This window comes from Rhyacophila brunnea, unplaced genomic scaffold (genome assembly GCF_057557595.1).
Source record: "Rhyacophila brunnea isolate RB1 unplaced genomic scaffold, BYU_Rbru_1.0 scaffold_1, whole genome shotgun sequence".
Classification (NCBI taxonomy): Eukaryota; Metazoa; Arthropoda; class Insecta; order Trichoptera; family Rhyacophilidae; genus Rhyacophila; species Rhyacophila brunnea.
In genome coordinates this window covers 16,489,250-16,509,790 of record NW_028232751.1, presented here as the reverse complement: position 1 = coordinate 16,509,790, position 20,541 = coordinate 16,489,250, and the positions used below count along the sequence as shown (strand labels likewise).

Below are 20,541 nucleotides of genomic sequence, written 5' to 3'. Positions count from 1 at the left end.
CAATAAGCGGCTCTTTTTCTGAGTGTGTAATTTAACAAGATAATTGAAGTAGTCATATTAAAACATATTAATAATTACGGAATGAAGCAATAAAATAAGGTTAAACCAGCGGCGCTCCAATAAGCGGCCCTTTTTCTGAGTGTGTAATTTAACAAGATAATTGAAGTAGTAATATTAATAATGACGGAATGAAGCAATAAAATAATTTTAAACCAGCGGCGCTCAAACAAGAGGCCCTTTACTGACTGTGAAATTTAACAAGATAAGTAATTAAAATAGTAATATTAAATAATATTAATAATTACGGAATGAAGCAATAAAATAAATTTAAAACAGCGGAGCTCCAATAAGCGGCCCTTATTCTTAAGGTGTAATTTAAAAAGATAATTAAAATAGTAATAGTAAATAATATTAATAGATACGGAATTCAGCAACAAGATAATTTTAAACCAGCGGCACTCCATTCCAACTTCCTACCAATAAGAAAAACAAATAATTTGGATAGTTCGATGAACCAAAGAAACACTTTTATTTATTTTGTGAACCTGATTCTACATCACCACACCAGAGCTAGTCGAAGAATCTAGGTTATTATAAGTTTTGTTTTTGTTTTGTTACGCCAAAGAAGTATAACTTCTAACGCGCGTACATAAGTACACACATCGATTTTTTTCTTTTAGACGGCATTGTAAACAATCTATTTTTAAATTTCCTACAACTCTTTTTTTACACTTATTTGGAGTGGGCTACGTAGAAAACAAATAAAATGAGTTTAAAAAAAGCTCGAATTGCCATAAATAACACTAATAGTATGATGATAATAATAAAATTAAGAAATATGAAAATATTACTCGAAATGTGCCTTTTCTATATTATGATTTTCTACGAAGCATTGAAATAAATACGATTATACCTCAGTTTTAGGGACCATAGCCACGCCACATAGATATAGCCAAAAATATACAGTTATTCTAAGTCTGTTGTCTATTATTTATGACGTTTAATAATACTTACTAAAGGTGACACCACTGTTTACAAAACAATGAAAATGATTATTAGTAAACAATGTTTACCTAAGTATCTAATCTTCGCCAATAGATCAGCACGTTTCTATGTGCGTTTTGTGTAAGTCATAGGTTATTGCTTATTAGTAATCATATGAAGACCACAAGCAAAACTATCATTCTATGTCACATCTGTATCATTTTGAGTAAATCGATTTTTAAGGTTTCTAATTCTGAATAATTGTTAACTACAATTATTCTTTCACTATATTTTTTAAGAGATTTTTATGTGTTATTATATCGCATAATACAGCGATACTCAACCTGCGGCCCTTTAAGCTTTTATGTGCGGCCCGAAACACATTTTATTATCAGGAATTTCGTATATCTTGAGATTCGTTTCGACTTTGATGCACAGATAGTGACACCCGAAGAGGATTGTCATTATGGTCCACATCAGACCTGGTATAAGAGTGTTGCTATTGCACACGATTAATTTAAAAAACACGCATAATTTTTAAAATCTCAAAAATGTTTTGTAAAAAAGGGGGGATTTCATGATTTTTTTCGTCACACCAGTAGTGATGCGGCCCGCGTTACTTTACAAATATATGTATTTGGCCCGAAGAAAAAAAAGGTTGAGTATCATTGGCATAATAGGACATTCACTTAAAAATATTATATTATATTTCATGTTTCTGAAAAAAAATCTTTTTCCAGTCAAGTCATTTTTTTGTGGGAAAAAACATTCCATGTGCTGTTGTGGTCAGAACACTAAAAGTAAATTTATTATTATAAATCCTAGACTTCTCCATTTGCACATCAAAATAATGGACAATCATGTCTAGATGTACTTTATTCCAAAAGTGTAATTATGTACCTATGTATATAATATATGAAAATCTATTTATTATGTAAAGTAAAAAAGTTGACATCGGTCAAAAAATGCTATATTTCAATATTGTTTATTAGGTATTCAACTATATTTTATTGAGACATAATATTATTATTATGATTCATTAATCTTCATCAATTATTAGGTAACATAAAAATAATATGATTTATAATAAACAATACCTTTTTTATAATCTAAGACAATACCATTTATTTACAATTACAAGGTTCTCCACTTAGATTATAGAAAAGGTTCTCGAATAGTGTGTGACATGGCTCGATTTTTTTTTATTGCATCCATCATCCTCCATTTTTTATAGCGTTTTATTGATGTCTTGAAAGCATCAGAGTCGTTACTTTTCATATTGTATTGGATATTGTTAATAATTTATTGTTTAAGTCAGCGCTCGAAATGGAAAAGTTTACGAACCGGAGCGCTCGACAGTTTTCTGAAGATATTTAAATAGTTATCAAATAGTATGTGTATTTCATAAAAATATTAAATGTTTTGGATTTTCTATTATTTATGACCTATCTAGCTCAGACGGTCAAATTATTTTTTCCACGAGACGGAGCGATAATTTTACCGATTTCACGAACAGGAACAGCGCTCCGGTGCGCTCCGGTCCATTTCGAGCCCTGGTTTAATTACTTAAATGATGCTTATACATCTTTAGACTGGTATAACATAACCTCGAATATCAATAGTTCCGAAAACAACCGCCAAGGGGCAACAGTATTTTTTCCCCTAGTAAAATGTAACATGGTTTTTTTTTACCCAGTATTCATGCAGATGGAATTATCTTTCCATGACCACCTACCTGTATTAGAAACACGTTTTTATATGACAAAGGTGTATTATTCCGAAAATGTTTATACATAGAAAAATACGTTAGGAAATTCTCCACAAAATGGCATTGACAGTTCATTTTATTAAAAAAATGGACTTGGAATCATATTTGCTTGTAGTCTTCATATCTTTTTATTATAATTTGGATACATTCATAAATCGAAATAGAAAATTATCAGTTCTAAAACTACGAGCTTATTAAAAATACAAATACCGGTAGTCCCAGAAGAACCCGACCTGATGTATAGATAGCAGTTGTTGTTTGAAAATAATGACCATGATAGAAAGTACCAACCTTATAAAGCAAGACGTAATAAAATAGGTTCAAACCAGCGGCGCTCCAATAAGTGGCTCTTTTTCCGAGTCTGTGATTTAACAAGATAATTGAAATAGTAATATTAAATAATATCAATTATTACGAAATGAAGCAATAAAATAATTTTAAACCAGCGACGCTCCAATAAGCGGCCCTTATTCTGAGATGTAATTTAACAAGATAATTAAAATACTTAGTAATAGTAAATAATATTAATACATACGGAATGAAGCAACAAGATAATTTTAAACCAGCGGCACTCCATTTCAACTTCCTACCAATAAGAAAAACAAAGAATTTGGATAGTTCGATGTCCAAATAAACACTTTTATTTATTTTGTGAACCTGATTCTAAATTACCACACCAGAGCTAGTCGAAGAATCTAGGTTATCACAAGTTTTGTTTTTGTTTTGTTACGCAAGTATAACTTCTAACGCGCGTACATAAGTACACACACCAATTTTTTTATAGAAAAATGGGCTTTTGTCTCTCCTGTACTAATTTATGCAATCTTAATACTTATCTTGGATTACGCAAATTTTACAGGACAGAGAAGAAACCATTTTTTTGTGGAAAAAATGGAATCTAGGATATCAATAATGCTAAATTATAACAACCGCAAGAGAGGTGCTATTAAAATATAGCATTTATTGCAACAATTACAAACATTTTATTGTATTGTGATAATAGTTTGATACAAACCTACCCTAAGTTTGATAATATTTATCACTTTATCACTTTAGCGGTCGATAAGTATAGAATAGACCCAGTGATCCATTATTGACAAGTGAGACAGCTAGCTAAAGAAACTATGTAATACATGCCTATATACTGTTTAAAATTAGTCACCTCCGATAATTAAATTTGAAGATGATGGCAGTGACATCCCTAGCCAAAATGCCGCCCCTAGGCAGCGCCAAAATGCCACCCCATTTTTTATACAGTATTTTTTATCATCCTTCCATGTCTCCAATATGTAAGAAATGTGTTGTATGGATACATTACCAACAAAATATATACCACTAAATCTAATTTAAATGCCATCTCTACTTCAATAGACAATATTGGGAGTCCACGATTTTCAGATACATTTAAATATACACCTGACAACTTTCAAAACTCGTGAGTGACTGGCAAAAATATTTGGATAAATTAATTAGGTAAATATGTAGGTACCTACCGATAATTCATATATAATTCTCAAATCTGCACGTGTCATTGCTGGTCATCAAGGATGTGACGTCCAAGGACAACGGAAGTAAACGAGACATCGCAAACCCGACAAAGAAACACTCCGGTTAAACACTATGTTAATTAATACATTTTGTTTCCAACCAGTGAGCTGATTTTTTTATTTGAGAGATATTTCCGCGATTACTAAGTTTAGGTACCTATTTCTATATTTACCTAATGATTCTTCTCGATTTGCCGTCCTTCGAGTAACTGCCGCCCCCAAGCGACGTTCAATCTGCCTACCCCCACGGGACGTCACTGGATGATGGTCTTATGCTTTTGATTGTCAGGATTTGAATATCAACTGAATACTTACCAAAGTTCAGGATTAAAATACCCCAAGTGAAGTATAATAAAAGTCTTAAAAAGGAATAGTAATAGCCAATTAAAAAATATTTTTCGTAAGAAGGTACGCGTTAAATAATCATTATTGTATGAAGTTTTCGCCAGTGGTATAGGGCAGTGCTCCGCAACCTTTTCTCACCCACGGCACACCAAAGGTCTTCTCAGAATTCCACTGCATACCACACGTAAAACACCAAAAAATGGACCTTATCATCCTGAAGGTGGACCCCAAGCCAGGATATTTGGCGGGCCCCCTACCTGTCGCTAAGGTTAAAGGCAGCGTGATACTTTAAAATAGCGTTTTTCAAATGGTGTTCGAGGTAACATTAATGGTATTGATTGTATGTTTAGCGATTTTTTGTATTTATTAATACATCCACTTGAATTATGGATAGTTGTCGGGTGAAGAATAATTTTATTATTTGTCGAGTATTGCCATAATAATAATAAATTTTATCCTACAATCACATGTTGTAAAATATTAATACTAGCGTAGTAAAATAGCCCCGCATGCGACTTTTTTTTACTATTAATGCAAATTTTAAATGTGTGTTTATCTCACTTATCTGGTTGACCTGCCACGCTGGCCCCACTGAGCCTAGGCTTACAGGCTAGAACCCTGTCAGCTCCCCCCTTGTGGGGGCCATGCACCAAAATATGTTTTTTTATTTGATAAATAATTAAATATAAAAACATTATAACACATGACGAAGAACTAAAAATGTACATATGTATTTGAATTATCAATAGAATAATACTAATTTATTAATGTTTAAATCTAAATTTATTAAAGTTTTATATACTTATTTTGACTTGATATTTGAAAGAGCAACCCGAAGTTCTCGGTCAAGACCCTTTAAACAAGACTGCTTATTATTTTCAATTATAACTTAATTTGAAAAACTTGTCCACCTAGATATGTCGTAGGAAATCGGAGCTGAACTGCGATAGCTTTGTCGGAAATCCGATGATATTCTTTATTAACCGAAATCCAGAAAATAGCCAATGGAACATCGGCAAAGGCTAGTTTTAGCATCCCGTCGTTTCTGATTCCAACCAATTCCTCTCAAATTTATAGGGAAAGCGCTTCTATAGAATTTTCAGCATTCGTTGCAAAAGGGTTTCGAATCCAGTCATATTGATTGTATGAAAGTAATGATGAAATTTATTTTGTAGCAAAGTTAAATGTTTTTGAGTCCAAAGGTCCAAAATTAATTGTTTGTTTTCAATGGTGGTCTGGTAGGTCCTTTGGTACATTTGTAGAGATGCTTGTCATAAAACCCATTCTACTTTATCAGAGCACGTCAATATATTTTCATTCTGACCCTGCATTGTTCTATAAAATTAATACAGGTACTCAAATATATTACCAGCCATTTACGAAAATTTGGCTATTAAGTATTGGAAAATATACAAAATAATTGTATTTTTATATAAATAATGTATTTTTTTGGAGCAATGCGCCGCGGCACACTTAGCATCGTCCCACCGCACACCGGTTGCGGAGCATTGGTATACGGTATGCAAGTTGGTTGCCAACCCTCGATGGAAAGTGGCTCCAAAAGAAAAAGATTCGGTATTATTACTGATCACCGGCCTTCTTCGCGCTTAGGCGGAGATGGAAGACCGTGATAATTTCATGGCCAAAGAAGCGGGGGTGTGAGACAGAAACGTACGGTGTATGCTGTTGAGGCTGGTTTATTTTATCGTAGTTAGTTATTTGCAGGGTATTTTAATATTCGGTCATGGGTAATGTCGATTTGGCGGGCTGCAGACGCGGCGTCGCTGGCTGGAGATGCTGGCTGTTCCGCGTCCGAGGAAAGAGAGTCAGGGCTTGCGGCTTGGCGTGCTGCCGATGTGGTCTTTTGTTTGCTGGGCTGGAGACGCTTGATGCTTCGCGTCCGAGGCGAGAGAGTCAGGGCTTGCGGCTTGGCGTGCGCCGATGCGATCTTTTGTTTTGTGGAGATGGTTGATGCTTGTGACGTCCGAGGCAAGAGAGTTTTTTTTTGGCGGTAGATGCTGTTCGTTCGGCGTCAGGGGCCAGAGAGAGCTTTTTCGCGCGCATCCAACTGACAGATCGGCGGCGTCCTCGCGCTGTCGGTCGAGAACCTCTGGTTTACCGATGGATTGACTAGTGGCGGCGCGAGCGGCCGTTTTCGACAGACCGCGTCTGTGTTTTGGCGGTAGCGTGGACGAATTAGAATTTTGAGGAGGCGGGCTCCGCTCGGCCGAGGGTTGCGAGAACTGCGAAGAGTGGACGTAGGCTGTGGTGTTTTGGGAAAGATGATGGTTCGTTCCGTCCTTTGAGGTGGTCTCCTGTGGGAGACTTTCATCTGGTATCATACTTACCTTACTTACATTACACTTATTACAGTAGGACTGGGTCTTGCATACCTCTATAATATACCAGATAACTGTCAATTTACCTACGTGTATGGAAAAAATGCATGGGAATATTTGGTTAAATTATTTGGTTACATCTTGTTTTCCTTTGATTTCAGGTTTTTTGACTTTCATGAATGGTTACGATGTAAGAGCCACTACCAAAGCTCAGAATGTATTTATGTTTACTAAGATATCAGCACTTCTAGTCATTATATTTTCTGGTATTGTTTGGATGGCTAAAGGTGAGCTATGTTGTTTTATAGTTTAAATTATTAGCAATGTCATGTTAAATATAATTTATTGATACCGGTAGTCCCAGAAGTATCCGACCTGACTTATAGATAGCAGTTGTTGTTTGAAAATAATGACTATGTTAGAAAGTACCGATCTTATAAAGCCTAAGTTTGAAGTTTGACGACGCTACGTTGTTCAGTAATTATTTGTCAGCCATCAACAGTGAACGCTCTCAGTGAATTTATAATCATGGAAAAAATTGGTCATAGTTATGTTATACAATACTTTCATTTGAAAAGCTTCAGTCCAACCAATATCAAAGCTGCGCTAGATTCTACTCTGGAGGAGTCTGCTCCTTTGTTTACAACACTAACATATTGGGTGGCTGAGTTTAAACCAGCTCGGACGAGCTGCCAAGACGAACATCTCAGTGGACGACCAAATGAGGTGACCACGCCAGAAATGGTGACGAAAATCCACAAAATGGTATTGGATGAACGTCGACGTCGTCGACTGAAATTGCGCGAGCTAGCAGACATGGTGGGCATTTCAAAAAGTCCTGTACATCACATATTGACTGAAAATTTGGATATGAGAAAGCTGTGCGCAAGGTGGGTGCCGCGATTGCTCACAATGGAACAAAAACAGCATTGTGAGGATGTTTCAATCGAGTGTTTGGCGAAGTTTCACGACAATAAAGCATAGTTTTTGCATCTATTCATAACCATGGATGAAACATGGGTCCATCACTTCACACCTGAGACGAAGGAACAGTCGAAACAATCGACTAGAAGGGGAGAATCGGCTCCAAAGAAGGCGAAGACAGTTCCATCTGCAGGCAAGGTCATGGCATCAGTTTTTTTGGGATGCGCGTGGGGTAATTTTCATTGATTATCTTCAGAAAGGAAAATCAGTCAATGGCGTGTATTATGCAAACTTATTGCCCCGTTTGAGTGATGAAATCAAGAAAAAACAACCGTATTCGGCGAAAAAGAAAGTTTCGTTTCATCAGGACAATTCATCAGTTCATACATCCGTTATCGTGATGGCCAAAATCAATGAGTTAAAGTTAGAATAATTGCTTCCTCACGCACCTTATTCGCCAGATTTAGCCCCCTCGGATTATTTTCTGTTTCCAAACTTGAAAATTTAAAAAAAAAAAACAGATTTGCCAACAGTGAAGAGGCGGAGTCTGCGGTAGATGGCTATTCTGAGGAGCTCGACGATTCTCACTATAAACAGGGTATCGAAGCTATTGAACATCGCTGGGAAAAGTGTATTGACCTTAAAGAAGACAACGTAGAGAAATAAAAATATTTTTTCCCAAAATTTTTGTGTTTTCTTTGCTAGGTCGGGTACTTCTGGGACTACCCTCGTACGACATACTTCTGCACACTTTTTCATTTATTCTTATTTATTTTCATTGAATTAGGAATACATATTACACATACTGTTGGTTCGTTTTTTTAAATTCTTTAAGCCCTGCCCAAACCAAACTATAATAGATAAAGAATATTATTCTATCTATAAAATATTCAAAGTTATGTATGATTTAATTGCATAATTTTATATATTTTATTGATAGACAAGTATTTTTGACTATTATCTATTATGGTTTGTTTTTCGCAGGGTTTAATTGAATTTTAAACACTAATCAACACCATCTGTAAATTGTTGTCTTATTTCAATGAAAACAAATACATATGACTGACAGAGTTTAGTGTATTTTGAGTGTAGTTGAAGTATTTATGGCGGATCTTGACAGGCTATCTCCACCCTTCGCCACTGGTATATATGACGTGTGAACTTGTTTGTATATTTATTATTATATATATTATTAATAATTGTTATCAAGTGATATATTAATATTTTGCTACAGTTAATTATTTTACATAAAATAATCATGGTTTGAATCGCGAGGTCTAATTGAGCGTAGTTATGCACAAAGCAGCCGAGCCACACAAACCTCAAACAGAGATAGAAGCACTTTTATGTAAATTGTGTTTCTTTAAATCAGCAAAGCCTCTGTATACTGTGTATACTTTTTGAATGATAGATATTATATCTATATATATAAAACAAAGTCGGGTTAGTTACACCATTTATACGAGAACGGCTGGACCGATTTTTATGATCTTTGATTTGTTCGATATGTCTCCGTCCCGAATAGCAGAATAACTATTAAAACATCGGATAAATCACGGAAAAAATAAATTATGAAGGAAATTCATTTTCTCATATATTTTGTATGGAACGGCTTTTGACTGATATCGATGAATTATTTGAAGGATGGAGCTCGCGCATTCGAAAATAAAAGAAAATCACAAAAATTAAAATCAGAATACAAAGCCATCTCTGATACATGACAGAAACAATAAACAAACAAACAAAAGAAAGAATAATAGTCAAAATGTCTAACTATCAATGGTGTAGTGTGCCCAACATTTCGTGCTTCATGTCAACAGCTCAATTTGCTTGAAAACGATACGAGTTACACCATTTATAACTCAAGAACGGCTGGACCGATTTTTATGATCATTGATTTGTTGGATTTGTCTCCACCCCAAATAGCAGAATAACTATTAAAACATAGAAAAAGTCACGGAAAAAAAATTGTGAAGAAAATTCATTTTCTCATACATTTCGTATGGAGCGGCTTTTTTGATGATATCTCGAGAATTGATTGACTGATTTCGATGATTTTTTTTGTTCGTCATCTGTTCGTCGTTTGTTGTTCGTTTTGTACGTCAAAATCGAGACGGAGCGCTTCACTTTCATTCGGTTGAACCAAGCCAAACTGCGTTCGGAGGAGTATAATATTCATTTACGCGATGCAATCAGCACCGAAGGAGATGCAGCTAATGTCGGTCGATTGACTATTCTACTGGCGATGTACATTGGCAGCCCGCGTCATATGCATGAATATGCGCAATATGCAATGACATAATATTATTATGTTCGTCATTACGGTCGTCCAGATCTATCACCTTTACGTGCAATCCGAAATGGATAGAAATTGTTCAATTGCTGCCCCCGGACAAACATCAAATGATCAGCACGACATCACCGCACGTGTCTTCAAACAAAAAATCCTGTCGCTGATGAACTACATTGTTAATCATCGCGTCTTTGGGGATACTCGATGCTGGATGTATTCGATTGAATGGCAAAAACGAGGCTTACCGCATGCACACATTCTTATTTGGTTAGTTGAAAGAATTCGACCAGACCAAATAGATGACATCATAATATATGTGACGAGATTCCTGATCTCGAAATCGATCCAGACCTGCATGATGTTGTAATTACTAACATGATTCACGGACCGTGTGGCGCCATCAACCCCCAATCAGCGTGCATGGTCGACGGCAAGTGTTACAAGCGTTATCCACAAAATTTGACGGCGGAGACTATCACTGCGAACGATGGTTATCCACTATATCGGCGTCGATCACCCGATGATAACGGTAGAACTATCACAACGAAAGTGAAAGGAAACGATATCGTGGTCGACAGCACTTGGATTGTTCCGTATTTGCCACTTCTTTCCAAAACATTCAAGGCGCATTGCAACGTGGAGCATTGCAATTCAGTGAAGTCCATCAAATACATCTGCAAATATGTCACCAAAGGCAGCGATATGGCGGTTTTTGGTGTTCAAACTCCCAATACCAACGATAAAATCACGCACTATCAAGGTGTCTCAGGTACCTACTCCACTTATATTTTATCTTTTTTTTATAATATTAAATATTCAGATTATTTTAGTTTTTTTTTAAATTTCTAAATGATAAAATGATATATGAATGGTCGCTTGACATCGAATCTTTCGTATGTGAGCTGCAATGAAGCGATTTGGCGTATTTTCTCATTCCCCATTCATAAACGTCATCACACCGTTGTACATTTGGCGGTGCATCTGGAGAATGGTTAACGAATTTATGTCAACGCATAGAATGTTGTTGAACGTGCTGAAACACCTCCAGCGACAACATTGACCAGTTTCTTTTCGATTTGCCAAAACGATCCGTTTGCACGAACGTTGCTCTACTCTGAGATGCCACGTTATTACACTTGGAACGCTTGATCGAAGAAATTTCAATGTCGGAAGCAAGGCGATGCAGTTCCTGATCATACGGATGTGCGTTTTTCTGATGCTCTTGGTCGCATTTACACAGTTCATCCGAAGAATGACGAATGCGTCTACTTGCGGTTGTTGCCGGTGAATGTTCGTGGGCCGACATCATTTGAATCACTTCAAACTGTCAATGGTGTAGTGTGCCCAATATGTCGTACTGCATGTCAACGGCTCAATTTACTTGAAAACGATACTCATTGGGACATGACAATCGCTGAAGTAATTATTGTTTCTGCATCTCCAAGTCAGACACGCACATTATTTGCTCTCATTATTTCGACATGCTTCCCATCGAATCCACCTGAACTGTGAAACAAGTACAAGGATTATGTCAGAAGACATTTTACATTGAATTCGTGTCAGTTCAGGGAATCCCGATCTCATGCTTTGCTTTTGATCCTCATGTACGGCAGTTTGTTAGTCAAGTTAGAAATTCCATCGCCACATCGTGGAATGAACGACTCTTTCAATCTAGAATTGGAACGTGAATATGATTGAGATAATTGAACCAATCAGTTCGAACGAATGTACCTTGTGTTGAACCCCCAACAGAAGGAAGTGTACGATACGTTAATGAAGGCAATTAATGATGAATATGATGGCTTATTTTTCCTCGATGCGCCCGGTAGAACTGGAAAGACATTCCTCATGTTCATGATTTTGCCACTGTTCGTGCGAGATCCGAAATTGATGTAGCAGTTGCTTCTTCCGGGATAGCGGCCACGTTGCTAGAAGGATACTGAACGGCTCATTCAGCGTTGAAATTACCTTTAAACCTTCAAACGACTGAAAAACCGACATGAAACATTACAACACACTCAGCAATGGCTAAATGTTTGGAAGCAAGTAAAATCATCACCTGGCATGAATGCACAATGGCGCACAAGCCCGTATTAGAAGCACTCAATCGAACTATGAAAGATCTGCGATCAAGATGTTTTGGAGGCGCAATGTTTCTACTATCTGGCGATTTCCGCCAAACACTACCAGTCATTCCAAGATCGACCGCTGCCGATGAAATAAACGCTTGCCTCAAATCATCGACTCTGTGGCGCTATGTGAAGAAACTTCAGCTGACGACAAACATGCGTTGCATTGCTAAACGATTCATCTGCCGAAGATTTCTCCAAGCAATTGCTGACTATCGGTAACGGCCGTGTTCCTGTCGACGAATCGAACGGATTGATTTCGTTTCCGTTGAATTTTCAAATTCGTCTCAACGAAGGACGACCTCATCAACAAATCACAAGGCCAATCTTTGAGTGTTTGTAGCCAGAATCTAGAAAATGAATGTTTCTCTCACGGTCAATTGTACGTAGCATGATCACGTGTCGGCAAACCATCCACTTTGTTCGTTCTCGCACTTGACAACAAAACGAAAAATGTCGTATAGCACAAGTTACTTCAATGAAGGGAATCGACCTGAGTGCAACCTATCCACCAAATAGTTTAACTGAAAGTAGTGCAACAATGCTACGCGAATCCTATCTATTCCCTTCAATAAAGCAAATGCCTTGCTGCCACGCGAATTACATTCATTTGGTGCATAAGTCAGCCATAGCCACATTTTGCAAACCGATTATCATTGTAGATATCAGCATCAACGTGGTAGTACAACACAATAATATGTTACAGGCAATTTCGGTACATAAAACGAAACCCGTCAAACCACCGGTTTGGGATCCAGGACGAGTGGTAGATCATCTTAGGAAAACAACACCGGTGGAGTACAACCTATTCGAAACCTCTCGCAGGACAGCCACCTACTCGGCTGCTTCTCGCATCGGGACGAAGGGTTCATGACCTCACACTACTCAGTAATAGTAGACAATGGATTAGTGGAAAAAAAGTGACCACACAATTAATTGTATAGCCAATGTTTGGCTCAAATACAGATACCGCCAAGCATCGTCAATCGGAATGGAAGCTAAGCGCTTCCACGTGTCAAAACATCGACCCAGTATTCTGGTTACGGAAACTCGTCTGCATGTTGAACCCAAGGAGAGGGGAAGGTGGGGATATTTCGGAATTATTTATATCTTCAAGAGGATCACCAAAACCAACTACCAGGACAGTTATAGAGAATTGGATAAGGTCAGTACTGTTGGACGCAGGGGTACAAGAACCACCAGGCAGTGTCGCGTTTTTTTTTTAAACAGTGTTCGATATAAAATTAAGGGTATTCAGTGTATCAAAAAACATTAACCAAAAAATGCAACTACACAACCACATATTTTGGAATGTTAATACGCTTGAAGGAAATTAGCGCTGCAGGCTATATTTTTACGATTAGAGCAAATTTTTGATGTTCGTTTATCTCACTTATCTGGTCGATCCCCCAGGCTAGAGCCCTGTCAGTCCCCCCTTTGTGTGGGCCACGTTGATTTCCAAAGTTCTGTCCAATTTTCGTCTGCCAAATCATCTCTTTTCCTTTTCTTAGTGTTGGAGTCTATGGCCGAATGTCTTCCACTGAGTAACCACCGATCAACGTATTTTGAAGAATCGAAAAGTGTCGAAAGGTGGTTTAAAGAGTTTGATGAACAAAAGTGCCGGAACTGTTTTGGTCTTCAACGAAGCTCTTATTGGGGTAATAATTAGATTCATTTGCGAAAATTCGCGTTCACATTCACTGCAGAAATGGTAATAGAATTCAATGCATATATCAAACGCGATAGTTTTCAGGATATGTCTTTTCATATGAGATGATTCAGAAAAATTAACTTGTACTATGTAAGGGCGAACATTATTTCATCTAATTGCTTTTGAAACATTAAAAATACCGTGAAAAAAGGTGTCGGAACGCCGTTCCACTGCGTTACATGATGACAAAAAAGCCCTTATCTTAATAATCACCATAATAACACCTATTGATACACTCCTGGGACGTTGGTCTTCTACTGACGTCCACTCTAACATTTGAACGGCCTAAGCATGCCACCTGATCTCGAATAGTCACTTGGGTAAACGAACCGTATGCCCAAATTACTTGATTAATTAAAATGATGATTCTATGTAAAATCAACATGAATTTTATGTCTAGATAATAAAATGTTAGTCATAATTTGCAAAGTGTGTGTGATTGATTGTGTGGGGGTAAATGAATAAATAATACTTAATACATAATAATATATTATTTACTCGATATTAGAATAAGGAATCTTTATATGTAATACTCGTAAGGTTTAAATACTAAGAAAATATTTTTGAATGCAATGCGTACATGTAAATCTTACAGATAGAGTCGTAAGCGTTGTCGCGTGATTTAAAAAGAAAAATAAATAAATAAAACCAAGCAAACAGTCGTTTGCGGGCGGTCGAGTCGTCAATAGCCCTCCATCAGGAGAAGTCGGAAAGTTTCAATAGCCAAGAACGTACGTCTGGCATCGTACACAAAATCTAATGCCTGGTCCACACCGGCAACAAGTCGCGCGACAACTCGTTAAATTTTACGATAATTATCATGCTTATCGTAAAATTTAACGAGTTGTCGGGCGAATTGTTTTCCGTGTGGACCCGGCATAAGAATAACATTTGTACTTGACTCTCTCCGTATTAATTTAAAAAAAATGATAACAATAATACATACTCTAATGCCTGGTCCACACCGAAAACAATTCGCGCGACAACTCGTTAAATTTTACGATAAGCATGATAATTATCGTAAAATTTCTTAAGCAATTATGATAATTATCGTAAAATTTAACGAGTTGTCGCGCGACTTGTTTTCGGTGTGGACCAGGCATAATAATACAATTGTAAACAAAACAAGAAGTATGTAATAGGAACTAGTGCTTTAATCCGTCTTTAATTTACTCTTGATTATTGTGTTACCCGTCCCGAAAACAATCTTAATAATCAGACACTTACATTTAACTGTAATATTTGATGACCACACTACTGAGCTAGCGACCACTTTACCAATTTAGCCACCTGCACCTACCTAATTACGACGAAATCAACTAATAGTTATGCAACTGAAGATTTTCTAAGATGAATCTCGTGATGCTTACTTTGTAGGAGTGGATAATTTCAGTGATGGATGGGAGGGTACTTCAACCGATGTGAGCAAATGGTCCGTTGCAGTGGCGCACCCAGGAGTGGGGGGGGGGGCAAGGGGCCCTGGTACCCCCCAAACATGAAAATTATCAGAATGATTTTAAACATTGAAATTGAAAGCCAATAAACTATACCTTTGGGCTTAGACAAATAAAAACACGGCAAAAAAATGATTTGAAATTCTCCAGCACCCTTTTCAGAAAAATTTCTTAGATTTTAATTTCTAACACAAAAATTTCGAAACACTAATGTCAGCTTTTTTAGTAACCTAATCCCTAATGGAACTGTCAAAAAATTCTCGGTGTCCACCCGAATTCCGGAGTGGTGTAGGTCATGGCTGGGGAGGGCTGACAGGGCTCTAGCCTGGGGGCCCGACGTGTCGGGTTGACCAGATAAGTGAGATAAACACACATCATAAATTAGCTTTAACAGTAAAAAAAAAATCGCCTGCGACGCTATTATACTTCATGGCCATAAACATTTTCAATTATATAATTGTGCAATATATTTTTTGATTATTATGTGTCACGTTAATGTAGTGTTTCACACTGCCTTTAATCTTAACGGTAGGTAGGGGGCCCGCCAAATATCCTAGCCTGAGGGCCCGTTTCAGGATGTGGAGACCATGGTGTAGGTATACTGAGTGCAATAGACAAAAGACCGATAAACGAGAAATTAAGCTGTGAAGAAGAAAAAGAGCCTATGGGACTAATTTACATTCTCCTCCTTGCCCCCCCCCCAATATTAAATTCTGGGTGCGCCACTGGTCCGTTGCATTCTATTCAGGAATATTGTCCTACTCTGGCTGGTAAGATTAAAATTTTTTCTCCTTATTCATCAAGCCTATTAGATCCAGTAAATGTTATAAAAAATTAATCCAACTTGGCTCATTAGAACCATTTCGTGTTTGAAGAAATATTATATACCAACCTCTTTAAACCAAACATAAAAATGATCATATCTTCAAATACATTAATAAAGCAATGGAACAAGATATTTTGCAGGGGGTCCCCACAGTTACGAATTTGCAACTGTTACTTTCAATCCCACACTCCTACGTTATTTCTATCTTGCTCACGTGTCATTTTCTTTTCTAAACATGTTCCAATTAAACCCATTTACTAAATAATCATGCTCCCTGTTTTAAGTGGATTCGCTTCGATTCACATAAGGTAATAATAATCATGACCGTACTAATCAAAAATTAACTGCATTTTCAGGAGCTAGGTGCCTCAGTATTGTGACGGAAGAATTGCGAGATCCTTTTGTCAATTTGCCAAGGGCCATTTACTTATCTCTGCCACTGGTGACGATAATTTATGTCTTGGCCAATGTTGCTTATCTGGCTGTGTTGGGACCACAAGGAGTTCTGGCATTCTAATTGTGGATTCGTAATTACATGTTTATTATTACTCCTATATCTCACACATTTTTATGGTTACATATTTGTATACTTCCAGATGTTTGCTGAGCGAGCTTTGGGTTGGATGTCATGGGGGATGCCTGCATTGGTGGCCATCGCCGCATTTGGTGGCCTCAGCGTTCACATAATGACATCATCGAGAATGTGTTTCGCCGGCACCCGTAATGGTCACATCCCTGCTCTTTTGAGTCATTTAAATATCAAGTGCCCTAACCCCTTTGCCATCATTAGTTTTTTTGGTAAATCCTTCTTGTCTATCAATATGTTTCTTAACCAGTTTTTAGCTACAAACAGAACATAAGAACCTCGGATTCTAGAAATATCTATCTTAAGCATTTTTAAAAAAATGGTTGTGAACCGTCATAATTATTTTAGAGCATCATTACCTATCCAAACTATTTCGTTTTCTATTCTTGAAATATGTTGTAAAATCTTAGGCCACCTAGCCATGTTATATCGTTATAAAAAATAAATTTTTCACTTTTGGTTTGGCTCACAAGGGACAAACAAGCATTGGGTACAGGGCTCGAAATGGAACGGAACGCACCGGAGCGCCGTTCCGGCTCGGGAAATTTGTAAAACTATCGCTCCGTCTCGTGGAAAAAATATGTTGACAGTCTGAGCTAGATAGGCCATAGAATAGAAAATTTGACACACTCATTTTTATAAAATACACATACGATTTGATGACTACGTAAATATCCTCAGAAAATTTGTCGAGCGCTCCGGTTCGTAAACTTTTCCATTTCGAGCGCTGATTGGGTATAATATAATATGTTGCATACTGTAGGTTCTAGTTTCAAAGTTGGTAACTTCCATAATATTCCATCATTTTACATCACATCACACTGCAATATTTTCTTTTTGCAAACATAATTAGAAAGTTAAGTATTAGAAAAATCGAATAGATAAATAAAATGTCCGTAACGTCATTAAAATTAATAAACTGTGTTTAAAGTTAGTCATGAAATATAAAAAAATGGCATATAATGAATATAAATGACTGCAATCAACCTCCGGTTTAATTCTATTAAGATAAATGTAGGTACCTACTTACAGAACCAGAATCAAGAAAAACAAGCAAAACTCACCGCATGCCCCAGATACATACATACAAAAGACAACTATATTTAACTGGTTCATTTTGTTTCACAGATGCTGATGTCTTTAATCATGCTCATAAGCGGTGATATTTACACTTTGATCACATATTGTACAATCGTTGAATCTTTCTTCACAACTTTGAGTGCTGCCGCTGTTCTTTGGTTACGATACAAACAACCTCATCTTGTTCGATCAATCAAGGTATAGTAAAACATAAACATCTCTGTACATTTTAAATGTATATATATATCGGTCATGGCCCCTACAAGGGGGAGCTGACTTACTCATGAATACTGTCTCTCTTTGGACCACCTCAGTTAAGGCACCTACCATCCTTTATTGAATCCCTCTATCGTCTTACATGCCCAACTTATGCATATGAGACAATGGAAGGATTACTATATAATGCATACAGTTAGTTCATGGTTGTACCTTCCTCGAAATCCTCGACATGCGCCATATTCATGTTTCCAAAAACCTTTTTCGATATCTTTCTTTCAAGGATGTCCAGCATCCTCTTTATAGTTTATAAGGTTAACTATTTGAGAGGACTGTTAACATCATTTTGTTTGCGTTGTAATTCTACTACTAAATTTTTAGGAACGATGCGAAATCCCAGATATATGATACCATAAAGTTTCTGAAGCCTTACTCGCAGGTATGTAAAGGGTTATCCTAGTTCTGGATGAATTTGTTTTTTTAAATAAAACACAAACATCATTAACTTTTTGTAAACATTTATTTCAATCGATAATTTGATCTTTGCAATTACATATAGTACACAATATTAAATTCAAATGACACCCCGCATCTTGCAGCTCACGATCCGGTTATTTAAATTTTCAATGATTTTTTCACACATTTTGACCATAACGTCCTTAAGTGTGTCAAGAGTTTGCCGATTGTGGGCATAGCCATATAAGTACACATTATTTCGTGTGACATCACAAAAAAAAATCCAAATGTGTCATATCTTGATAGCCAATTAGTCGCTATGTCTTAAAATCTAACTTTCTAAGCCATTAAACCCAGTGTTTCACGAGGTGTATGTTGCATCCCCATCCTGTTGAAACCACATGTTTTCCAATTCAAATTCTGTATTCTTATAATTCCAGCCACAAAAAGTCATTGATATTAAATTAACATTATGTGAGAACATTCAGAATTATCCACCATATTTATTAATCCTATGCCGCAATAGGTCAGTATTCACTGCATGTTCACATATGATTCAACGTACATATTCAACAGGTTGCATAAAAAATTAATCCTATGTGATATACGATTTTCCTGAGTTAAACCACCACACAGGTATGGATGATATAATATCATTGATAAAATAAAATAATAGGGGCAAACACAATTCTATACGTCATGAGTATATTAATTAGGGAACGAACATCTAACATCGCGAATAATCTGTATATTTTGTAGGGTATATAATATAATAATTATTTTAATACAATTATAGAGTATTATTGTAAACATTGTCATTAGAAAATTGATAATAAAGCCATTTTTAGTAGTTTAGATGTTCGTGGTTGCACTTTTTCTAATTATTCTTTTGGCGACACATGCATTACATCTTTAATTTGATTATGTAGGTATTTGGTAAGCTTTCCATTTATTTGTTATAATGCATATATTTATGATGAGTTTACCATTTATAAATGCTAAAGTAAGTGGTCGAATTGCACACAGACAATTTCTTGTTACAGGTGCCGTTAGCAGTGCCAATAATTTTCGTTGGAGTATGTTTAGTGTTGATTGTGCCGTGCACAGAGGCGCCAAAGGCAGTCAGAGCGGGCGCATTAATAATATTGGCTGGAACACCTGTCTATTTATTACCTATGCATTAAGAAACAGCCTGTCTTATTAGCGAGAATGTCTCGTAAGTAGTACATTATATGACGTGTATTATAATATGTAAAATATGAGTACGAAGTTAGATTTTACACCAACATTTCCGACAATTGAAATTCTGGTTTGAACATGATTTATTTTAATTGCGAATGTATTTTAATCAATCTTAGGTGAATATAATATTAATAAAACTGTAATGTGTCAAAAGCATAACTTTTTTAACGTAAAAAAATAGTATATGATTTTAAAGAAACTCAGAAATATACGTCCTCGCACTGGTCATAATTAAAATTTTAGATTACGCTCTTCTTGGCCGTACCTTCATGGTTTAGGATCGTGACCACCTTTGAGCAACCAAGACTTTCCATCCCTCTCGATCTTCCGCTTTTCTCATGGCAGAATGAATGGTGGCTCCAGCGCGCCAACGCTTTTCCACTGATTCGCCTTCCCTGGAGGCCACCCAAAACCAATATGTCCAAAAAACTGCAGAATGCATCTCAGACATAGTCTGTAGCCATTCCTATATCCAGTCATTTGTGTCATGTGCATTTTTGTTTATTATTTGGTCACAATTCTTTTTTTATTTAAATTAAACTGTATATTTGTGTGTGTGCGTGCATGTTTTATAATAATTCATTCAATTAAAATTTTTAGAAGACACTAAAATTATTTTGTTAATAAGTAAGTGTCTATTA

At 36.5% G+C, this 20,541-nt stretch overlaps 1 pseudogene across 1 annotated transcript; it reads left to right on the top strand.

Moving 5' to 3' along the window:
• The first annotated feature begins 993 nt into the window (after positions 1-993).
• On the top strand, positions 994-19,842 carry LOC147079531 (large neutral amino acids transporter small subunit 1-like; annotated as a pseudogene). The gene is made up of 9 exons (XR_015072242.1): positions 994-1,125; positions 7,145-7,270; positions 13,920-13,922; positions 15,418-15,468; positions 16,219-16,264; positions 16,684-16,822; positions 16,917-17,118; positions 18,035-18,184; positions 19,702-19,842. The product of XR_015072242.1 is annotated as a large neutral amino acids transporter small subunit 1-like (transcript).
• Positions 19,843-20,541: the final 699 nt, after the last annotated feature.